Source organism: Lissotriton vulgaris, chromosome 11, assembly GCF_964263255.1.
Source record: "Lissotriton vulgaris chromosome 11, aLisVul1.2, whole genome shotgun sequence".
NCBI lineage: Eukaryota > Metazoa > Chordata > Amphibia > Caudata > Salamandridae > Lissotriton > Lissotriton vulgaris.
Window position 1 is genome coordinate 139199728 of NC_141699.1, and position 19034 is coordinate 139218761.

General features: G+C 43.9%; 1 protein-coding gene across 8 annotated transcripts in view; it reads left to right on the plus strand.

The window, feature by feature from the left end:
• The window catches only part of PITPNM2 (phosphatidylinositol transfer protein membrane associated 2), a 1044200-nt gene that overhangs the window by 399779 nt on the left and 625387 nt on the right, over positions 1-19034 (plus strand). The gene's annotated exons all lie outside the window — the stretch shown is intronic.

Here is a 19034-nt window from a genome sequence, read left to right on the forward strand (position 1 = left end):
GTAGAAAGAAATTAATGTAGGCTGATTTTTAGGGCTCGCCTGTTGTGCGCATGCGCATAGCTGGCGAAGCTCTATAGGGGCTTAAATAAGCTTTACCTAGACTGGCGATTGACTGGCGATTTGATGCTGTGCCCGAGCGCTTTTAGGTCAATGCGCAAGCGCATTGACCTAAAATGCGCGTGCACATCATCAAATCGCCAGTCAGTCGCCAGCAGCACTCCTCCCCTGCTGCTTCACACCCTCATGCCGCTCTCCCCGCTCCGCCCCCTCCCCTGCCCGCCGTGTCGCATTTCTCACCCCCCCTCCCCACAGCAATTCCCTCAGCCGGCCGTACTTTCACTTTGACGGCCGTGTTTCTCCTCTGCTCAGTGATAGCACTCCCTTATGCACTAAGGCTGCAGGCTTTTATTGTGATTATAGACTTCGAAGCAATACGCCTGTACTGTGAGAGTGCAGGTGTTTTGCAATATTGTTCATGACTAGTGCAAGGATGGTGACCTATTGCTTCTTGTTAGGGTGCACTAATACACATGAACACCGTGAGGGTAAACAGATGATGCCTGGTTTGATGGTGAACGGATCATTCCCCGGCGCTTCCTTGTGTTGTACTTGTGTGTCTTTGCGGCCACTTGATGCCATATTGCTCCACTGTGAACCTTGTGGGCCTCTGGTGCACGTTGTCATGTGACATGTGTGGCGCTCTGTTGCCTTCGGGTCCAGCTGGCGGGATATCGAACTCACAACAATAATATTAATGAAAGACAGCAATGTAAAAAAGTACCTTCTTTTCGAAGTTTCACAAAAATGAGGCTCATTTTCATTATTCTCCTATGCATCCTTGTGTTATACTTGTGCGACTTTATGGCCACTTAATGCTGTATTGTTCAACTAGGACTCTTATGCATCCCCTCATGTGCTCTTGTAAACGTCATGGCATAACATGTAAAGCGCTCTGATACCTTCGGGTCTAGCTAGCGCTATTTAAAACTCAAAAGAATATATTATATTTTTGTGCTAATGTTATTGTAAGGTCTTAGGAGAGGCTCACACCTCAATCTCAGCACTAATTAGCATCCATCGCACTCGCCCCCAACCCCACCCCCCCACACAACTTCCTCCTTCAGTTCCATTTCACTGTCTCTTTGCTTCATCATCAGTGCCTGGTGAAACATTGGAAACAGAAAAATACACCTTTAAATCTTAAGACATGTTACAACTGTGTGTGTGGGCACAGAGTCCCTTTGATGTAAGGTGTGATACGTGCATTAATTCAGATTTATCTACTGACATCAGTTGAAAAACAAAAATGGAATAACTGTTTTGCCGACTGTCCTGGAGATGCTACCTCCCTCTATTTGCAAACCTATAGTAAAGGAGCCCCAAAAACACATGATAGGAAATCATACAATGGCTGTACATGTCTCCAAAATGACACAATGGTACTTTCCAAACGCGCGTCAGCACATTTTTTTGTGTTTCTTGCACATTGTATGTCATGTTGCTTATATGTTCATTTTTAGCCCAGTGTATGATTGCATTGTTTTTTCATTATATGTTTTTCTCTGTCTTTGTCATTTTGGAGATATGTGCAGCCATTGTATGATTTCTTATCACTCTCTTAAATGCCTACATTATACCAGTCTTAAACATGATCAATAGCTTCAATCTGGGCTAACATATTTACGCTGATGATAATCATATTCACTTTAGGATATTCAGTTAACTATGTGCCCTTACTGTTGTGTCGGGCAGTTGGTCAGCCACGACACTCAGTGTATTTTATTGATAAGGTGTGCCAAACGTGCTCAACAATAATCACAGGAGCCTGCGCGCTGCTTAACTATCGGCATTACACTTACCACAGTGAAAAGAGTCGGTGTCAGACAAGGTAATATTTTCATGTTGGAAATTGGCTTTTGAAATAATCGAAGTTCATATGTCTGTTGTTCTAAACCACAAGTACTAGCTGTGTGACGGGTTGGAACGCCGCATCCACCACCACCACCGCATCCACCATCACCACATCCACTGCATCCACCACCACCGCATCCACATCCACCACCACTTCCACCACCACATCCATCACCACATCCACCATCACATCCACATCCACCATGACATCCACAGCTACATCCACCACCACATCCACCACCACCACATCCACCACCACCGCATCCACCACCACCACCGCATCCACCACCACCACCACCGCATCCACCACCACCACCGCATCCACCACCACCACCGCATCCACCATCACCGCATCCACCACCACCGCATCCACCATCACTGCATCCACCACCACCGCATCCACCACCACATCCACCACCACCACCACATCCACCACCAGATCCACCAACACATCCACCATCACCTCCACATCCACCATGACATCCACCACCACATCCACCACCACCACATCCACCACCACCACCACACCCACCACCACCACCACACCCACCACCACTACATCCACCACCACATCCACTACAACCACCACCCCATCCACCACTACCACCACCACCGCATCCACCACCACCGCCGCATCCACCACATCCACCACCACCACATCCACCGCATCCACCACCACATCCACCACCACATCCACCATCACCACCACATCCACCATCACATCCACCATCACATCCACCATCACATCCACCATCAAATCCACCACCACATCCACCACCACATCCACCATCACATCCACCATCACATCCACCACCACATCCACCACCACATCCACCACATCCGCCACCACCACATCCACCACCACCACATCCACCACCACCACATCCACCACCACATCCACCACCACATCCACCACCACATCCAGCACCTCATCCACCACCTCATCCACCACCTCATCCACCACCTCATCCACCACCTCATCCACCAACGCATCCACCAACACATCCACCACCACATACACCACCACATCCACCACCACCAAATCCACCACCACCGCATCCACCACCACCGCATCCACCACCACACCCACCACCACTACATCCACCACCACATCCACTACAACCACCACCCCATCCAGCACCACCACCGCATCCACCACCACCACATCCATCATCACATCCACCACCACCATCACATCCACCACCATCATCACATCCACCACCACATCCACCACAACCACCACATCCACCAACACATCCACCATCACCTCCACATCCACCATGACATCCACCGCCACAGCCACCAGCACATCCACCACCACCGCATCCACCACCACCGCATCCACCACCACCACATCCACCACCACCACCACTACATCCACCACCACATCCACTACAACCACCACCCCATCCACCACCACCGCATCCACCACCACATCCACCATCAACACCACATCCACCATCACATCCACCATCACATCCACCACCACATCCACCAACACATCCACCATCACCTCCACATCCACCATGACATCCACCGCCACAGCCACCACCACCACATCCACCACCAACACATCCACCACCACCGCATCCACCACCACCGCATCCACCACCACCACCACCACACCCACCACGACCACATCCACTACAACCACCACCCCATCCACCACTACCACCACCACCGCATCCACCACCACCGCCGCATCCACCACATCCACCACCACCACATCCACCACCACATCCACCATCACCACCACATCCACCATCACATCCACCATCAAATCCACCACCACCACCACATCCACCACCACATCCACCACCACATCCACCGCCACATCCACCACCACCACATCCACCACCACTTCACCACCGCATCCAACACCACCACATCCACCACCACCACCACATCCACCGCATCCACCACCACATCCACCACCACATCCACCACTTCCACTGCATCCACCACCACCACATCCACCACCACATCCACCACCACCACATCCACCACCGCATCCACCACCACCGCATCCACCACCTCATCCACCACCTCATCCACCACAACCACCACATCCACAACCACCACACCACCACATCCACCATCACCACCACATCCACCACCACATCCACCACCACATCCACCATCACATCCATCACCTTCACATCCACCATGACATCCACCACCACATCCACCACCACATACACCACTTCCACCGCATCCACCACCACCACCACATCCACCACCACCACCACATCCACCACCACCACCACATCCACCACCACCACATCCACCACCACCACCACATCCATCACCGCATCCACCACCACCTCATCCACCACCTCATCCACCACCGCATCCACCACCACCACATCCACCACCACATCCACCACCGCATCCACCACCGCATCCACCAAACCCACCACCATCACTTCCACCACCACATCCACCACCACTTTCACCACATCCACAACCACCACATCCACCACCACCACATCAACACCACATCGACCACCACCACCTCCACCGCCACCAGCACCACCACCACCACCACCACCACCTCCACCACATCCACCACCACCCCCACATCCACCACCACATCCACCACCATCACCACCACATCCACCACCACCACCACCACCACATCCACCACCACCATATCCCCCAGATCCACCACCACCACATCTACATGTGTGTGGCTCTGTGTGTGTAGGTGCAAATGCAATGTTCTTGGTTTGTCGTTACAATAAAATACACTGAACATAATCTTCATAAAAGTTATTTACAAACGTTTAAGCTATTGCCATTATAAATTACAATAACTTTTATTTAAGTATTAATTATTTACAAAATTAAAAGCCATTGTTATTTGTAATATCAATACATCTAAGCCACGTAAATACAACACACATTGCATTACAAATGCTATAGGTGTCACATTTGCAAAAGTTAAAACTATTGACATTGTAACTGACAAAGCTATTAATTTTGCTACTTTCAAAACCAACACATAAATAAAAAAAGTGTCATTTACAATACCAATAGCTCAAACTTTCCTAATGCGAGACCTATTGCATTTCCAATGCTTGTTATTATACAGTGTCTTATTAGAGTAGCTTTAAAATTAACATTCTGTAATTGCAGCTAATTAATGGTGATATTTTTGCGCATATTATTGTGAAAAATGCCAACAGCTGGTCTCAGTTTTGTGTGGAAGCTCACATCAGACATTAAGGTGGCACAAGGAGAAGCAGAATTTTACACTTCCATTTTAGATTCGATTAGTTCCAAATCGAGCCTGGTGCACATCTAACAGCACAAGAACACTTTCCCCAGAAAAAAAAAATATAGGGGCATATTATCAGGACAGGGCGTTACATTATCGCCGCTTTTATCGGCAGGAAACTGCCGATAAAGTGGCGATAATGGGCTTGATAATATGCTCTATTGAATTCCAATCGAAGCCCATGTTAAATGTCCTCACATCTAACATGGGCTTCGATTGGAATTCATAGAGCATATTATCAAGCCCATTATCGCCGCTTTATCGGCAGTTTACTGCCGATAAAAGCGGCGATAATGTAACGCCATTTCTTGATAATATGCCCCATAGTTAATAAGAGGGAGAGTTAAAAAGTGGTAGGACAAAAAGTGCACAGTAGTCCTTCAAATATGCCTTGCCCTTGTCAGACACAAAAGGGCTACATCTGTATGTCTGCTAAAGCAATTCAGGAGAGCCTCGAGTATGTTGGGGGTGTCCCTTCATGGACTATATAAAGCCCACTCTTAGGTCACAAGATGGAGATACTGCTTCGTGGAAGAAAGGGTACCTGGTACCCTGCTTTTCTGCTTCACAGGTAAGTGGAACTAGGACAAGGGGATGGAATAGGGCAATAAAGGTGGTAGATAGGATACATGATTCCCTGCCGTTCTACTTCTCAGAATCCCTCATCCTATCCGGATATGGGAATTCAAGCGGGCAACTAAGGTCTTACTGGACAGAGGAAAGACTAAGGAATTGACTGTATGTAAATAGACCTGAGCGAAATAACCGAGAGAGAGACAGAGAACTGGGAGAAACGAAGTGACAGGAAGTAATGAGAAAGAATAAGGCTCTGTGAGAGGAAAGAAGTCTCACTGGGCTCCTGAAGACAGGCCTCACAGAGGGCAGAGTTACTCTATATATATACTGGTAACAGGACCGAACAGAGCCATGAATAAGATTCGTGCTCCTGTCTATTTTTTGAAGAGGTTGCTGATCTGTGAGGAGAGCAACAAAATTCCTCAATTGCTTGGGCCTCTGACAGGCTAGAAGAGCTGGGCAGAGATTTAAAAACCTTCCTACCTCGAGTGAAGTCACACCCGACCACTGTGCACTGTTGCAAAACTATTTTAGTTTATTCTTCAATTCTGATTGAATATTCTATTTTCAAAATCACATATAACATATACAAATTTGTTTTCAACAAATCAATACATTGAATTCATCATATCGAATTATTAACTTCGTACATTCATTTGACAGCAGAGCAAATATTTTGAAACAGTTAACGGAAAACAAGCATAATTACTTTCGCAATCATATATACAATGTGGCTCTTTTTAAATGGAATGCCCGATGCATTCCGAGCCAGACATGGCTCTTCTTCCGGGGCCTGAAATCTGAACAGATGAGACATGTGTGTTAGATGGAAAAACTGTCCGGCAGACAAGGGTCCAAAAGTTGTGTAGTTAGAAATGTTTACAAGCTAGTGCTCAAACTGAAGAGTTGTGTGTTAAGAGTGATGAGAAAACCTCCACCTATTTGCCCGTGGTCTACAAAACTGACAATGGCGCTTACCCTCCTCGTGATACTACTGAATCTTCCTAAAAAACAATGAGATGAACAATGTAGATCGACATCAAAACCTGAGACAAAAAACGGGTATACACAAAACAACTTTAAACTTCTGCGGATACTGCACTCACCCTCGATGAATTCACTGGTCTGTTCGTAACTGCCGATTCAACTGAAAAAGCAAAAATTCAAACTAAATGAGCCGGATCTACAACTCAAACAATCGACAAACCACTAATCTTCCCGGGCTTATCACGTACCTTGAATGCTCTTTCCACTAGCTTCTCTGCCGTTTCAACTCACGCTGTATTCAACAAGCTGCTGTGTCCACAAACGTAACTACCATTTTTATGCCTCGCTTGGGGGATTATTACCCAATCACTCGCTCGCTTTCCTGCCTTCCGGTAATCAAAGACTAGAGCGTTAACTGAACGACGAAGTTAGCCTTACTTCCTCAATCCGCAAAATGTCACGTGATCGGGGGACCCAAAGTGAATCAAAGACTACTCTATGTAAATGGTGCCAAAATACACTATCCGGGCTACACAAATCTGATAGAAATGAAAGAAAAACACCTGTGAACAAACATGAGATGTATCACAATAATGTAGTGTGGGTGGGAGTTTCATAATGGGACACATAAAATCGGAGTGGAGAAGCCAGTACTACATACATTTTCTCATGGTGCACAAACAATTGTACATTTTCATAATGAGAAAATGAATGTAGTACTGGTTTCTCCACTCCGATTTTATGTGACATTTTGCGGATTGAGGAAGTAAGGCTAACTTCGTCGTTCAGTTAACGCTCTAGTCTTCGATTACCGGAAGGCAGGAAAGCGAGCGAGTGATTGGGTAATAATCCCCCAAGCGAGGCGTAAAGATGGTAGGTACGTTTGTGGACACAGCAGCTTGTTGAATACAGCGCGAGTTGAAACGTCAGAGAAGCTAGTGGAAAGAGCATTCAAGGTACGTGATAAGCCTGGGAAGATTAGTGGTTTGTCGATTGTTTGAGTTGTAGATCAGGCTCATTTAGTTTGAATTTTTGCTTTTTCAGTTGAATCTGCAGTTACGAACAGACCAGTGAATTCATCGAGGGTGAGTGGAGTATCCGCAGAAGTTTAAAGTTGTTTTGTGTATACCCGTTTTTTGTCTCAGGTTTTGATGTCGGTCTACATTGTTCATCTCGTTGTTTTTTAGGAAGATTCAGTAGTATCACGAGGAGGGTAAGCGCCATTGTCAGTTTTGTAGACCACGGGCTAATAGGTGGAGGTTTTCTCATCACTCTTAACACTCAACTCTTCAGTTTGAGCACTAGCTTGTAAACATTTCTAACTACACAACTTTTGGACCCTTGTCTGCCGGACAGTTTTTTCATCTAACACACATGTCTCATCTGTTCAGATTTCAGGCCCCGGAAGAAGAGCCATGTCTGGCTCGAAATGCATCGGGCATTCCATTCAAAAAGAGCAACAGAATATATATGATTGCGAAAGTTGTTATGCTTGTTTTCCGTTAACTGTTTCAAAATATTTGCTCTGCTGTCAAATGAATGTACAAAGTTAATAATTCGAAATGATGAATTCAATGTATTGATTTGTTGAAAACAAAATTGTATATGTTATATGTGATTTTGAAAATAGAATATTCAATCAGAATTGAAGAATAAACTAAAATAGTTTTGCAACAGTGCACAGTGGTCGGGTGTGACTTCACTCAAGTTAGCAAGGTTCAGAAGCAGGCACGTGAGGACAAACGTGCTACCACCATTGCACGCATATGAGTAAAGTTGAAAAATAAAAGTTAAACTTTTCTTACACTTAAAATCTTACAGATCAGGTGTGTTCTCCCTTATACTCTCACCAGAGATTTAAAAAAACAAATTTAATTTAGGTTTACAACAATAGGATTCCTGATAAATAAAACGGTGCATTATCTGACATGTAGATGGCCCAATGCAATCGAGACAGGATAAGAGCTGGGCAGAGTTATTTAGGGAAGGGGCAGAAGTAAGTCTAATGTGAGGGTACAGCAAACACTTTCCAACACTTCCCGCCTTTCAGAGAGCTGGGCGTGCTGGGAATTCGTCAGATATCCCTATGGGCAGGTCCCGCTCTGTACATCCCTCGTGCTGGTGGAGTGTAGAACGTCACTTTAGACAATGATTCGCTGCCCTCTCTCTTGTACTCCCCCAGGGAGGGTGACAGGATGTTGAGTTTCCAGCTGTGTCCTCATTTCCTTCCTGGCAGCCGAGGCCTCGAGGGCAGGATGCTTTTACCACACCACTGAAGCTCTTGTTTCTCTCCATTGCCTTGTTTTGAAAATGGCGGACATTTCACTCAGGTAAGCCTTGAATCAGAAGATGCGTGAACCAACAGAAGGTTTGGCTAATCTGCAGTAATGCCAAGCTTTATAAACTAACAAACAACAACCGATTGCCAATACTGCAATTTGTTCATCTCATAACTGAACCATGAAGAACAGACTCAAACTGATTCCTCAAAAAAAATTCATTAGAATTTATCTGTTTATTTCCAATACAAAATCACAACACCATATTTGAACGATACATTTTCTTGTTAATTCTCAAAGAATAGTATTAAATTGACAGGAGAGAAGAAAGGATAAGAATCCTATCTAAAAAACATTTTCACTTGTTAATCACTGACATTCTATTCCCACATTCACTCTTGAATCCTCAGTCATACTCGTATATACAATTCTCTTGGAAATTGTGAAAAGAGTTATAAAGAAAAAAGAAAAAGAAGGATCTCAAGCAATAATAATAAACAATGACTCTGTTCTACACAATTTGAAGCTGATCAAAATGGTATAGCTAAAGCGTGCTTTCAAAAACTACAATCACAAATTTAAATAGTAGGCCATCTAAACATATAAAATATTCAAATGGATCTTAGAAGCATTTTTAGACTATTGGCCTAACACGATGATGGTCGACGCGTTTCGAATTCCTTGGAAGAGGAACTCTCCTCAGGACCTCAGAATAATTTCTGGAAAAGATAATGAAAGACCTTGTTTTACTTTTTGGTACGGAGAGTTATCTATTAAAACTCAGTACGGCTGAATGAGCACTCTCACCTCAAATCTCATATCTCTAAATTGTTGGCTTCCATGGTGACAATCATTCTGCAAAAAATCATAAAGACAATGGGGATTGTCAGGGCCTATCTGAACCCACTAAATTACATGTATGGCTGTTGGACGTGTCAAAAAGTAAAGAGTCCTTACTTTCATGTAGCAAATGTTGATTCTCTAAGCGGGGCGACAGTTGTTATAGTGGCTTTGCTCGTTTCAATGTATGCCTGCAATGCAAAGTAAGTGGATTGTTTTACCCATCTGTATTAATTGCCAAGAACAAGCTAAGAACATACCGTTAATGAAATGACATACCTTGCAAGCCGTTTTTTTATATATGTGCTCCTTTTTGTAGTTTGATGGATCGAGTGAATCTGCAATAATGAATACAAAGTATGGTCATATTTCTGTTTTGTTGTCCATGCACTCAGTAAGTCACAGCGGTTCCTGGTGAGTCTGTGGCTGGTATGGTAAACCTTTTTATGTCATCCGTAACGGATATGTTGTAGACGCTATCGAAACATGTGGCAATTGCAGTGCTGCATTTCAGAAACCTTGGTCATTTTGCGATTATTCCGGGTAAAGCGCGAAGTGCACTAATTCTGAATCTGTATACACATTGTTGTTGTACATACTTTCAGGGCCAAGGGCGTCTTCAAAGCTATACGTAAGACTGTAGACTGTAGTTTTTGCTCCTAAGGCATCCCTTCTTCTTACACGCGCAACTGGTGCTTCAAATGAGGCCAGCAATCATCCATACTCTTTGCAGCACTACTACAAACATCCTTTTTAGCTTTCAATTTCAAATTCCTTCGCATTTACAAAGCAGGTATAAAAATAGAATTTAGAATTTTACTCTTTTATAGTGTGGTAATTAATGTGCTAATATTATTAAAGTTTCTAAAGTGCTTCTGAGTAGGTGTCGTGGATCCCCAGGGTCTGCAGACCACAAGTTAAGAACCACTGTCCAGAAGAAAAATCATCCAGAAATTTACGATACCCTACTACTAGTTATTTCTATTTTTTTTTAATTAAATGTTCATGTTTTCTTATTCCATTTAATGGCTTTACATTGTCAGTGTTCTGACAGTGCTAGCTGAATCCTATTCAACCTCTCTTGTTCATGATTATAGGTTACACAACGTCACACCTTCATGTAAGCCCTGGTGGCCACAATCACATGCTCATCTGCTGAACCTGTGATTTGTACTTGCCCTTCTGTTTTTTTAAATGATGACACACCATTTAATCCTTTTATTCCAGAGTTGGGCCTTTAGAATATTCACTTTAGTTTCATAGTGACTCCCTAGCGGTACTTGTCTGACGATGTTATTCAAATTTCCAATACCCATTGAAGTAAACTTGTGTTCAGTACCCTTCTGTTCGATTGCTTTTCAGGCTGTGTCGGCTTTTTGCTAAAAGGTTGTTTCCTCTCCTAAGACATTGTGGTGTCATAAAAAAATCTACTTCCTTCAATTTCTTTGTTTTTTTATATTTGTAGTGGTGCAACCTCAGAGTGTATCGCAGTGCCTGGGTAATTGTTGCTATAAACTTAAAGAGTCATAGGGCCATTGTTGTGGCTAAAAGGGAAGAAAAACAAAGAAATAAAGGATGTTAATTAGACAAACAATGTATTATTAGGAACATTTCAAATATATCAGACAAACAAAATGTAATAAACTAAGGTATAGGAAAGATTCTAGCACACCCACGGTCTGCTGCTCTTACATTTGGGCACACATTAACACAGAACTAGTTGTTTTAGATCAATTTTGTTCCACTTGGTCTTAGTAAAATGTCAGCCCAGGCTCTGCCTTGCTCATGTTTAATATCTGAAGGGCAGTAGCCAATCATGAGTGACCATCATGGATGTTGATAGGTTTGCTGGATGCGTCCTCAATGCTCTGGTCCACATCCCTGCTCCTGAAGAGTAACCTCTCAACCAGAGTATCCTTCATCTGAAGATGGCTGTCCCTAGGCCGTGACCAGGCTGCTGTTGGGTGCGTACGGAAGGAAAACAACTTGACAGACCTTCCCAGCAAGTCGTGACTCGCAGCATTTTTGGAAAAAAGCAGTGTTCATCAAATCGGAGCCAACCGATGATGTTAAGACCCTGGCAGCACTCTGTACTGCAGAAAGAGGATTGTGCCAGCCTAAGACATTGATCTTCAGCGCTAATGCATTTGGCAATCACGCCTCCAATAATACACTTTGTTTGAGAAGATTTAAATAGCCTAAATAGAGGGCAGACAGTACGCAATATGTTTGAAACAAGTGTGTTCTGGCAGATGTTTGTTTTCCTTGAGTGTGTCTTATCCGATCCAGAGGAAATTGTTTTTGGATAATAAAAGGTTGACTACATTTTTTTGGGGAAAAAAGTAGGCAACCGTCCTAAAGAACAGGGTGTGAGAACTACTTCCTTTTTTTACATAGCGTAATTGGTTCACATCTTGCGTCAAGGAAAATTCCTATTGATCTAAATGTTCATTGGCTGCTTATTGCTTTCCATTTGCCAGGTGAGCTGGGAGCAGGCTCTTAAATTGGTGTTTGCTGTGCAGGGGCCCTGTGGGTTTTGTTGGAGCTGTGTTTTAGTTAACTGTGTAAGAGGTAATGGTGCATTTGACAGACTAATTGTTCTATCCATACTTGTTCAGGCAGATCAGAGTTATTCGACCTTTTTGGTTGGCGGGATCAATACAGCCTCATAATCAGACGGCGGTGGGCGATATACTGTTTCTGTAAAAGCACTGTCCAATGTATTGTGGGATTTTGGAGTCCCCCATGACTTTGGTCTTCAGCTGGAACGTCAGAACGGCACAAGATACCGAGAAGCCGTTTGAACCTCGATGGAACTCGTCCATGGCCGTCTATTGCCGCTTTCTTGGAGAATATTGAGCTTAATCCATGCCCTTCAGAAAGGAAGTCCAACATAGGTCTGTGAGAGCTGAGTCAAGTCTTACAGGCTGCTGGCTGAGTTCACAAAAGGACCCAGGAAAAAGTTAAAAATGTACTCCTGTAATTTTACTCCTAGGTTTAGAGTAAATGTTTGACTTTGTAGAAATTCCCCCCAAAATTCCAGTACTTCTAAGATTCTGTAACAGTTGCAGATTCCCCTAACTATTCAGACGCATAACAGTGTACGGAAACACAAGAGTTGTACTTTTCCACATGTAGAAATGTGGTGCATACATGTAGAAATGTGGTGCATACATGTAGAAATGTGGTGCATACATGCATTTAAACTTGAAGACTTTTTCACCTCTCTTTTCTCTCTGGAAAAACCTTTTTGCCTCCACCCCACACCAAAAAACATATTTACTCCTGACATTGACAAGAGTAAACCTGAAAGCATGATCATGCGGCTAACTATCATTAAAATGTTGCTAACTGGACCTATGGGTGTTCACCAACAGCCGCACAATCCTCGCCAGTAGACGATCTGGGCATAAGTAAATTCCGTCATGCTGGTAGCTTTTCTGTGTGAGCATATGTGCAAGGATGGTAATCCTGCCAGTCCTGATTCTGTAAATCAGGGCTTGGATTTTGTATTCACAACATTTGAGTTTGACAATCAGACTCAAACAATCCAAATGGGAATCATTAAACAGTCTGAGGGTATCTCGACGATCTGCGTTGAATATGGCCATGGTGGACCCGCAGTGGATGCTCAAGTCCTATTCGGTGTATTTGTTCCACTGCGTAACAGCAATTGACAGCACACTGCAGAAGGGAGGCTCATTAACTTAAAAGTCTTTTCATCCCAACAAACAGCCAAACCCACTTAGCCACCTGAGCTGAGAAACAGAATTAGGAATCCAAGTCACCAAAGAGTTGTGGTTGAATATGTGATCCAGGGCATCTAAGGCGTCCATATGCAGTCAACACAAGAAGAATAGTTAGACAATTTTACTATGGTTGAATATATATTTTAGGGAAACTAAGGCGTCCATATGCAGTCAACACACAGTGAATAGTTCTACTACTTTACTATAGTTGAATATATGAGCATGGGCAGCTAATAAGTCCATATACATCAATGCACGGATAATAGATACAATGCTTTACTATGGTTGAATATATGGTATATATATATGGTATAGGGCAGTTAAGGCGTCCATTTGCAATCAACAGAGGGAGAATAGTTATAATACTTTACTATGGTTGAATATATGAGTAAGAGCAGCTAGGGCATCCATATGCAGTCAACGCACAGAGAATAGTTATAAAACTTTACTATGGTTGAATGTATGGTCCAGGGCAGCTAAGGTGTCCATGTGCAATCAACACACGGAGAATAGTTATAATACTATACTATGATTGAATATATGAACATGGGCAGCTAAGGAGTCATATGTAGTCAACGCGTGGAGAATAGTTATAAAACTTTTCTATGGTTGAATATATGACCAAGTGTAGCTAATGCATCGCATCCATATGCAGTCAATGCATGGAGAATAGTTATAAAACATTACTATGGTTGAATATATGGTCCACGACAGCAAAGACGTCCATATGTAATCAACAGAAGGAGTATAGTTATAGTACTTTACTATGGTTGAATATATGGTCCAGGGCAGCAAAGACGTCTATATGTTGTCAATGTGCGGTGAAGTTATAAACTTTTACTATGGTGTTACATACATTTACATGAAATGTTTGGTCCAGATGAGTTCTGCTTGGTGGGGGAGCGTTGGAGCGCGATGAACAATGGCACATACATTGTGGTGATGTAGAATCATTCAAGCATACTGTACAAGAATAATAGATCAAATTAGAAGCAAAACAACGATTGAGCTGAGGTTAGAACCGCTGACTTTGAATATTCACTCAACACACTGGGCCCGATTCACAGAACTAATTTAAGACAAAATCCTAAACTTACTACCATTTTGGTATTCACAGAAGGCACTTACTCATTTTGGTATTCACAGAAATTAGGAGTCCTAACTTTAGGACTCCTAAATGCCTTCTGTGAATACCGAAAGTCTTAAAATTAGGATTTTTCTCAGTTCAGTAGTAGTAAAGTTAGGACTCCTAACTTTCAGACTCCTAAATGCCTTCTGTGAATAACGAAAGTCTTAAAATTAAGATTTTTCTCAACTTTACTACTACTAAACTGAGAAAAATCCTAATTTTAAGACTTTCGGTATTCACAGATGGCATGTAGGAGTCCTAAAGTTAGGAGTCCTAACTTTACTACTACTAAATTGAGAATAATCCTAATTTTAAGACTTTCGGTATTCAAAGAAGACATTTAGGAGTCCTAAAGTTAGGACTCCTAATTTCTGTGAATACCGAAATGAGTAAGTGTCTTCTGTGAATACCAAAATGAGTAAGTGCCTTCTGTGAATACGAAAATGGTGGTAAGTTTAGGATTTTGTCTTAAGTTAGTTCTGTGAATCGGGCCCACTGTGTGGGAAACGTCTTACGCAGAAGCTCTTGGCTGTAAGGTTCACCATAGCACATTTTTGGAATCTTCCCAGTTCTCCCTCATTATGCATACAGTGGTCCAAATTGTGGTCAGTTTATGCCATGGAAAAATTAACAACCTTGATAAGAGCTAGGATGAACAAATTTGAAAAAACGTGGGCCCCATAGTGGCTGCTACCGGATGGGGGTGGTGGGGTGGGGGGTTTGGGGAATGGAAAAAAATAAAAAAGACTTACCTGAAATGGACGGACGGACGCCTCTTCTCCGTCCTCTTTGTCTTTCGGTCTCTAGTCCCGGCCAACAGCAGCAGGAAGCACCCGGGCACACAGGTTCTCCTGAGCCAATCGCAACGCTGCAATGCAGCATTGTGATTGGTTTGAGCGCTGTGGTCCCTCAGACGGGGACAGGGAGGCTTTGCATGTTCCTCATCAGGCTGTGCAATGCAGCCCGGTGGGGAAGATGCAAAGTGCGCATGACTGCTTGGCCAGCCCAAGAGGGGAGTGCAAACCACTCCTCCCCATGCGCTGCCCAGCCCCGCCCCGCGAGCCACTGACTGCCAGAGGAAAAATACAATGATAATCACTATACCTTATTATCATTGTATTTTTCCTTTTGAGCAGTGGGGTGGCGCTCCTACGCCTTAGCAGAGGAGCCGCCAGTGTTGGGCCCCTTTCACACCTACACTGAAAACACTGGTCAACCCAGAGCGGGCCGGAAACACATGTCAATGATGCTGCATAGATCTGGCCTATGCCAGCCAAACGCGTCTTCTGATTCTGAAGTGTCCAATGCTGGCAAAGGGTTTAACTATATGGGAACTATCTGGCTACTGATTGAAATTTTGCTTTGGTGGAGAGGAGAGGAAGTCATATTAGGGAATCGAGGACCATTCTTAAAGATATTCAGATGCCTTTCTCAGCCATAATCAGAAAAGTATGTTTGCATTATCATTTGCATCATCTATGTACCTGAAAATCTTTAAATAAAGTTTGGAGAAAACAAGTATTTTTAATCAACTTCGTACATGTTTTTTACAGTGAGGAGCTTATCAGATAAGCACAATATTTCTTGTAACAGAGTTCAAACTTTCCCTGGATGCATAAAGCACATCCTTCTTGAAATAGGGCATGTGTCCAGCATGTCCCACAGATCCCCAAGTGCCCAATATTTACCTCCAGGTCCCACTTAGGTAGTTAATATAACCCTAAGAGCCACTGGAATGGGCACAGCTTATTCCTGATACCCCTTGCTATGTTTCAGTTTAAATGAAGTTAGGTTGACTGACAGTTGTTCCCAGATACCACAAATTCAGTCGACATGTGTTTCGCTTTGATGTTTTCCCCAAGGCAAAGTTAGAAAGCACTAATCCTTCCATGTAAGTTTCCTGGTCCTTGCATACCAGTCAATTCAACTGTGCCCAGGGGTATATCGCAATGTCTAGTCCACCATCATCAGACCTGCATTTTGGCACTTAGAGATGTTTTAATGATAAACACACTGTGAATATAATGATAGTAATAATCATAATAATAATACCAAATTATTGGTGAATAGCTAAGGGTGGAATTGGAAAGAATGAATCAATAAATGAGCAAACTAAGGGAGTGAACATGCGTGTCAATGAACAAGTGAATAATTAGGTGAATGAGTGAATAAATATATGAATGTGTGGGCAAGACAATGTATGACTGAGTGAGGTAATGAATGAATGAAGTGAGGACTCGTGAAGTGAGCGAGAGAGATGGGGGAGAGAGTGTGTGAGGCATTGTGTGAGTGGGGAATGATTTCGTGGGTGAATGAGTGTATGAGGTAATGAAGCTTTACATTCTTGGTTTATAATTGTGCCACGAGCTCGGGGTGTGGCTTTCTAGGGCACTTGAGCCTTTTGTAAAATCCAGAGTAGCCTCAAAGAGAGCAGAGGGCCAAAGAACTGGGAGACAGGAATCAGTGGATTCCCGTGGAGACTTCACCCTCTCAGACCCAGATATGAAGCGGATTGGAACCCCGAGGCACCAGTGTCCTGTTGCACAATGTTCTTTCTGCAAGTGCGACTTGCTTGCATGTGACTCAAACCTGAATTATCAGGAGTAAGTCATACTTACTCATTGAAAAAAGCTTTTGGCTTATTTCACAAAAAATATTAACATCTCATTTGAAGGCTGGAGTGCACATTTTTTGAACTTAGGGAATTCTCAAAGGTTCCGAAGAGACGGCCTGGAAACCCGTGGCAGTTTTCGTTTTCTGTTTCTGTTGCTACTCAGAGAAAAATGCGAATTTGTACTTGTGACTAATTGAAATGCGTTCTACTTGCACATATATAAGCAGTGTAAAATTGTCCACTGGGATATGCCATTACATTTCTGCAATAACCTTTCTTTCTCTCAGGGGACAAATACTTTTCCCAGTAGTGGAAACACCCCTTAACCTACAACATTTACAATTGTTGTAGTGTTCTATTCCAACCATGGAAGGGAATTTACCCCTTTCCTTGATGTGATTACCCACAAAACCACGTGTTTGTGGTCATCACCCCCACACACACACTCCCGAGAAGGATTTACTCATGCAATTAAATCATTGTAGGGTAATAATGTGCATGCGTAAACTGATTTATGACTGCAAGGCCACGTTTTGGGAATACCTTGCAGTCGTAAATCAAGCCATTTGCGTGTGTAAGGTGAAGTTAGTTTGTGAATCGGGCCCTGCCTGCGTAAGTGACTGCTCTTTCCAGTGTGATTTAACAATTTGGAAAAGCTTCAGGCAATCTTCCCGTGCAGGGGTTGAGCACACAGCGGACCGCGGCGCGTCCTGTAGAAACATTATCTGCGTGTATACATAGCTGACACCTCCGCAGACGGAGCCGGGTTTGGAAATCAGCCGTCATTTTCGCATGCACTGTCAGCCCCGTTCATGTGTGAGTCTGGCTCGCGCGCAGAGAATGCATTGTGAATCGGGCCCTGAGCCAACACCGACATCGAAAGGCCACGCCACTGAGCCAGTGCGGACATCGAGACACAGCGGCAACACAGACACCAACACCAGGCAATCACCGACCTGAAGCTAATTCAGGCACCAAGACCCTGCACCAGTCACTGTGCCACTACTAACACCAAACCACGAAGCCAACACCTTCAGAAAAGAAGTACTGACATGGAGTCAGTAGAGACATCAACACACTGAGACACACAGGGCCTGGTGTAGAGATGCGTGGTTATTAAATACCCCTTTGGAGGATTCTCCCCAGGTGGAAAATGCTCCAGTGCAATTACCTCTGGCATACCAATCACGTAGAATGGGTAGTGCTTAATTTGCCAAAGAGTGTAGGGGGTGCTAGATTTCAAAGCTACTGAGTCGTGATCCCAACTCGCACCTCTTACAACCCCCACCAGCTACTCCCGGCCCCTTTATCTCATTTCCTCCAGGGCCTTTTTTCTTCCCTGCTTTCTCCATTTGTTAGTGTTTTTCTGTCTTCCCCTCCCCCCTTTTGTGTTTTATTCTCTCTCTTGCTCTGTATTAGTCACATGAGGAAAAATAAGCGCTGGTCTTCAAATGTGAGTGCCAGTGGTCCCCACCTGCAACCACCGGCTCAAATTAAGCACTGAGATAGGTAATTCCACTGATGGCAAAGGCAGCTCGCTAGTGTGTTTAACATTCTGAAACAGTGGCATGGCAAGGTATGGATGAGTGGGCTCGGTCTGCCACCCCGGCGGCACTAGTTTTGGAAGCGGCAGCTCCACCCCGCTCTTACCTGTGGCCGTCGCAGGAAT